At 41.6% G+C, this 6,805-nt stretch overlaps 1 protein-coding gene across 23 annotated transcripts in view; it reads right to left on the bottom strand.

Moving 5' to 3' along the window:
* Positions 1–6,805, bottom strand: part of ATG7 (autophagy related 7) — a 243,135-nt gene that overhangs the window by 66,505 nt on the left and 169,825 nt on the right. The gene's annotated exons all lie outside the window — the stretch shown is intronic.

A 6,805-nucleotide genomic window follows, 5' to 3' on the forward strand; every position in this document is an offset into this window, starting at 1 on the left:
TCATCTGCGAGACAGAGAATGAGCCCTAACTTACTCACATCATAGCACCATTGTGTAGAAAATGCCTGGAGATAAAAATGTGATACACTTGCAATACATTGTAAGTCCTTACAGTACAAATGAACTGAGTCCCCTGAAAACACTCTTCATCTTGCTATTGGCCACACAGACAAGTATCCTGGTGACCAGAACTACAGAAGGGCTCTCTGAAGCCACAAAAGCAAAACACAAACTTAGTGAGCATGACAGCCACTGGAAATAACACCTTGAAGTTCTGGAATGTTCAGAGTTAGCATGTTAGTACAAATGCAAAACCTCCGATGAGGCTGCAGGTGGATAAAGAAGCCTTGTTGTCCATGTCCTAGCAAGGTGCCTTCCCCTCACGATCATTAGGAAACTGCCTATGACTCTTTTGCAGCAGAAATAACTTTTGAGTGGTTTGGTCTGGGCACTTCCACTGCCTCTCAACCAATAGAAGAGGGAACTGCCACTATCACTGAAGTTGTGGGGTTGGGGTCTCTGTCACCCTGTGTCCTTGTAGGAGATCACATGAGAGCAAGGGCACCCAAATCTCCGTCTGTTACAGTTTCCCACTCTGTTGCCCCACCCTATCTACCCAAATTCTCTCTCATAATCTCCCAATCCCACCCCATGCCTGCTATCTTTACCTTGTTCTCTTCAATTCCATCACAATTCAAGTTCCATGACAGTCCTTGCCTCCTTCCCCAGATGTTCTAGCCCACGGCCATCTTACTAGAACTCATCTGAGCCTGTGCTATATGCCTGTGAGCAACCATATATTATCAGGGTTGGACAAGGCCTCACAGGGCATTTTTTCCCAAAGCTCTACAGAGTGTGTGAATCCCTTCCACAACCCCTCTGACAAGCACCCAATGGAGCCCCATGATTGGTATGAGGTCCAACCTCCAAAAATGTGTGTCCTCCATACCCACACACAGGCATGAGACCGCATACTCCTTCCACTTAGCAGCTTCAAGTATGAGTAATTGAACCAGAGTCCCTTCTCTGTAACCACTCCCTAATCCTAACACAGCCTTCCAGAACACAAGCCTCATGTGCCTCACGTGTGGGACAGCCTTCAGGTATCTGAGGATGGGACATGGGCATTCCTTCTGTTCTTTCAACTAACTACTCATTCTTTTATTTAAGAATGTTCCAGGTAACATAATTTCCTTTTTTTTTTAAATTTTTTATTTCTTTTCAGCGTAACAGTATTCATTATTTTTTTTTCAATACCAAGTCATGTATTTATTCACATTAGTGATAGGCTCACATTTTTTTTTCATTTATTTATTTTCAGCATAACAATATCATTATTTTTTCACCACACCCACTGCTCCATGCAATCTGTGCCCTCTATAATACCCACCACCTGGTACCCCGACCTCCCACCCCCCTGCCACTTCAAACCCCTCAGATTGTTTTTCAGAGTCCATAGTCTCTCATGATTCACCTCCCCTTCCAATTTACCCCAACCCCCTTCTCTCTAACTCCCCATGTCGTCCATGCTTTTTGTTATGCTCCACAAATAAGTGAAACCATATGATAATTGACTCTCTCTGCTCCCTTCTCCTCTCCATCTCCCCTTGTCCTCCATATTATTTGTTATGCTCCACAAATAAGTGAAATCAGTGAAAGCAGGTAACATAATTTCTGATCCTGGTTCTCAACATCTCTCAGCATCTTTAAGTGTGGTCATCAGAAGTGAGGTCAGTATTGTACCCAGGTGTGGGTCCTAGCCATTCAATTTTGAGAAATGAGAGTTCACAGTGCAGAAGCTATTTGTTATGCCCCTTCTTACCACTGATTTACCCGCACTGTGCGACAAGCAGCCACGATCTCTCCTCACAGGAGCTATTTATTGAGTCTCCCTATTCAAGACTCACAGAAACTTTCTTCTTCTTCTTTTTTTTTTTTTTAATAATCTAAGGACTTCTACTTGTGCCTGCTATATTTCAACTTTTCAGATTCAGCCTTGTGTCTGTCATTATCTCTTTAGATCCTGATTTTAGTGCTCTTCCAGGTTTAGCATCACCCACGAATTAGCCAGATGTGCCAGCTTTGTCCTAATCTTAATTATGGATAAAAATGCTAAAAAAGTTTTGAGGACTTCCTTCTTTTGACATATCATCTTCCCTTTGGGCAGCAAACTATGTTATCCAATACTGTGCATATAACAAATGCTTACATACACTCTCGAATTATTCTAAATTCTCCCCCATATATGTTATAATTATATATCCATGGTAATGATGGAATCTATCTCAATTCCTTCTTGTTGGGTTCATCTTCTCTCTCTTAAGTCTCCCTCTTGCTTTTGCCCTCAGAACTCTGGGAACACAATGTAGCTTGCAGAGTCCAATAAATACACATTATATCAATAATATGTTTCTTAAATCCTTTTTGTGGAGTCTATCCTGATTGGCTGCAAAGCCAGAGTATAGAAAACCCATTGCATTAAAGCAGATAACATCTGTGATTCCTCTGATTTCCTGTTTGGCTCCAATGTCAATATAATAATAGCTTCTTGTAGATATTTTTACTGTAGGATAAACAGACCAAGCTCCACTTTTAAATACAAGGATTTGAGTATGGCAGTGCACGCCAAAATGGGGGCTTCTGTGTACCTCCTGTAAAATCATTTTCTTGTAATTTTTTCAGTAGAAACAATTCAAGATGGTCAACATTAACACAGGGAATGCAATGGTGATACTTCTCTTCAAATACATTCCTCATTCTCAAGAAAATTGAAAACATAATCAGGGGAAAGATAATCCTACTTTGACAGAAAAAGGAAAGCAGGAATCTGAGCGTGTTAGAAGCTCAGTGGATATCTGATGATTCTAAGAACTATACCATTGTTCAGCTTAGAAAACGCTATACTTTGAAGTTTGGGCACCGGGCAAACAGAACCAAGGTCCTAGGGAATCTGCTTCTGTCCCTTTTCAGACTCTGGGATTGAGCATGACTGACCAGAAAGGATGGGGATCTTACCTCCCTGACCATGACCTGATTGGGGGGGTGGAGCTGGTGGGGCCAGAAGGGTATATTGGGATGTGTATCGGTGGTGAGGGCAGGAAAAGCATTTCTAAGATGACCACTTCTTTGTTTCTTTTTGGTTAAAACAGGCAATAACAGATTTTGAATTCTTAAATGATATTAAGTAGAAAATTGGGACTTAGGGGTGGACATAAGTGTGAGAAAGTCAAGAACCCAATCCAATGAGAAGAGGTTGAAGCAGTAGTTACCTTTGGGGATACTGACTAGAAATGGGTCTGAGGCTCTGGAGTACTGGAGATGTTCTGAATCTTAGTCTGGGTAGTATTTACACAGGTGTGCAGATCACAAAAATTCATTGAGATGTATACTTAAGATTTGTACAGAATTCATATTTAATTGTATATAAATTATACAATTCTCAATAAAAAGGTTAAAAATAATAAAAGGCTTAAGAACCACTGGCTTAGTAGCCTGGCACTAGCCTGGCCATCCCCTTTAACATACGGTGCTGGTATAGAAGGGGTACCCAGCTCAAAGAATGTCATTAACTTGGAGAAGCTGATAAATTATACCACTCATCAAAGCACTCTAATCTTTCTACAAATTGGATTCTATGTCTTGGTGAGACCTATATACAAAGCTGGGCTGTCCCCCGGAGCAAGGAGAAATAGCATGGACACAGAAGGAAGGAAGGGTGATAGTCCCCAGACACAGCCTTTCAGACCTGCAGGAAGAGGGGTTGCGGGGGGCCAAACTACTGGCTGCAGAGACACAGGTCTGGGGTAATAAGGACCTTTCTTTGCTTCTAGCTCCCGACTGAGGGACAAGAGGTCAAAGGAAACCAAGGGGACAACTTTTAACCCTAGGGAAATGTAGTGGGTCTGAGAATCGAGACACTGAAGCCTGGGGTCTTGAAAGAGCAAGAGGCCCGAACACCACAAGACCCTGAGCACTGCTCTGCTTCCAAGATGTTGCTGGCGCGGGGCAAGGGGTGGGCTCTCTCTCCTCTCCCACAGCACCAATATATTTGCATCATGAACTTCCTATAGTTCAAAGGCAGGCAGAGCAGGAGAGCAGAGTCTAGAGAGTAACAGGAGAGGAAGGAAAGATTTTCAGGAGGTGTCTCACACACTCCCACATGTGTGGAATGAAGAGCGCTCTGGAGGCTGTCTCAGACACCCACTGCATTTCACTCCGTTGTCACAGAAGTTGCAGGGGCAAGGGGGTGGCACTGATTTACCACCTGCCCCCAGCCCAGCACTCAGTGTTCTCAGAAATGTTGGCTTGTTTGGTCCTGATAGCCTGCATAGCAGGCAACTTCACTCCCATTTTATAGGTAAGGACACAGCAGCCAGTTCACGAAGATGAGGAGACTTGCCCACAGTTATAGCACTGGCCAAAGGCAGAGGCAGGAACCAGACAGAGATGGAAAGCCATGACTTTCTCCACATTGGCTGGCCTCAAGGCAGGATCTGAGTCTCTGTTCTCCACGCTCAATAAAGTTCTGGCCATTCTGGGGCACTGTGGTATGGATGTTAAGCATAAAGCCTAACTCAGGGTTCATTGTTAAGACTCTGTTTTCAACTTGATTGCAGAGGATAATCATTTAAAAAGACCTATATAGTACTCTGACAATAGGAGAAATTAGGGACATAATGAACTCAGTACTTGCTATGTAAAATATAAGAAATGGGGAACTCCAGGTTTTTGTGGTGAGTCCCACACATTTGTTATTTTGCTATAGGATATATATATATATATATATATATAGAATTTATAACTTACAACAAACAGCTAATCTTGACTAAAAAAAATGCTTACGATCCCTAATCTGTTTTGTGATAAAATATATAACCATTTAAAAAATATAAAATCTACCATTTTAGTCATTTAAAAATGTATAGTTCGGTGGCATTAAGTATGTTCACACTGTTGCACAACAATTACCATCATCCATCTCCAGAATTTTTTCATCTTCCCAAACTCCTGTCCCCACTAAACATGAACTCCCATATCTGTTCTTAAAAGTAGCAGCTTACACAGTACTTTGCCCAGAGCACATGCTTAGGAAATGCTTGTTGAAGAAAAGTGAGATTTATAGTCATACGAGAGGACCAACTATTATATTATATAAATAAAAGAGATTAAAGTGAGTATATTTTTCCATCGCTAAAGACTAACAGCATCCATAGCCAAGAGGAATTAAGAGTAATTTATGACTTGTTTACACTTCTGGCATCAACTCTCATCATCTGTTGTGACTGAGTTCCTCTTGCTCCCTTTAGATGCATTAACAGGTGGTAGTGAAATCTAGTGAAGGGGGTGGGAAAGAAGAGATGGCTGGCCGGCCAGCACTCAGGGATAGTTGTTGAGCTGTCACTCCGTGGAGAGGGACTCGGTGCACTCCAGACAAGCCTCCTTTGACAGATTTGTGTGACTTGGCAGTGATCCTCTGATGGAAATTCACTGAAGAGCATGGATCTCAAATCCTGGTGAGCAAAGCTTTCAGAGAGCTTCTGTGTAAAGAAGCAGCCTAGACAGAAGGCAAAGGCTTCCCCAGTACCCTTTGGGTGAATTGGGGAAGCAGAGAAGTATGGATCACAAGGCATTTTACTGATTCTTGGGCACTGCAAAAGCATGCAAAGCCTCGACAATCAGCCCCTTAGGAAAGGTCTAGTGTGGTAAAGACACACTGCCGTAAGTGGACAGGGTTGGAGGTAAGCTGTTTGTTGGAGACAAGTTAGCTGGATTTTAAAAAACTGACTGATGGACCAGGCATGCACATAGCAATGGCCACTGGGCCACTGGCTGGCCTCCCTTGTCTTTTTTTGGCAAAAGAAAGAAAAAAAAAAAGAAAAAAGAAATTCTGCTAGAGAAAAAATTGGGCAAGTACTGATGTCTATGGTTTTTTACTCTTCTGACCATTGTTGTTCAATAACTTCTTTCCTTCCCGGAAAACATGCCTTACCCATCGATTCATACTTAAAACCCTAGACTAGGAAGGTGATTCTGGACTGGCAGATTTGGAATTAGCTGAGAGATGCTCTGTTCCAAGAGAGGGGACCGATAATTATCTGTGCTTTGGAAGTAACTTTATGATGTTTGGATTTTGTGCTGGCACCAGCCTCCGGGTTTGAAACACTCTGCTGTCACATGGTACGCAGCCTCTCCAAGAAAAACTCTATAAAATGAAAATACTTTATTGCCACAGCCTTTGACTTTTTGAGAGTCATACAAATACTGTAATCTCTTGCAACATTTAATTTAATTTAAACTCAGTTCACCTAAAGAAAAAATTAGTTCTGAATCCACCCATTTCACTTCTTAAAAAGCACTAGGCTTCTCTGTGGTGTCACTGTTTTGTTTGTTATGTGCCCAACTGTTATTTCACATATGTGAGAAGAAAATTGGCATCAAGTCCATATGAACTCAACTACTGGCAAAGGCAATGCTGGAACTTGCCATTGAGAAGATTAGGTTCCCAAGAAATGTCTCTAGCACTGTCCAATATCCACAAACTAAAAAAGTGTGTGTGTGTAAATATACACACACTTACTTGATTTGAAGAAGCTGATGTCCCCAAACCGTCCCAGAGTTCAGGTATTCCATTAGTAGTTTAAGTTGCCATGAGCTTAAATATCTCATTTGTACAAATAAATACAAAACAAAAAATAATTGTGCACCAATTAATAAGATAAATAGGAAATTGAGAATTTATTTTTATTCAAGTTTGAGCTTGGATATTTTGATTATCTTCCTTGTATGATTAATAAATAGGATGATT

The sequence above is a fragment of the Mustela nivalis genome, assembly GCF_964662115.1.
Source record: "Mustela nivalis genome assembly, chromosome: 1".
Classification (NCBI taxonomy): Eukaryota; Metazoa; Chordata; class Mammalia; order Carnivora; family Mustelidae; genus Mustela; species Mustela nivalis.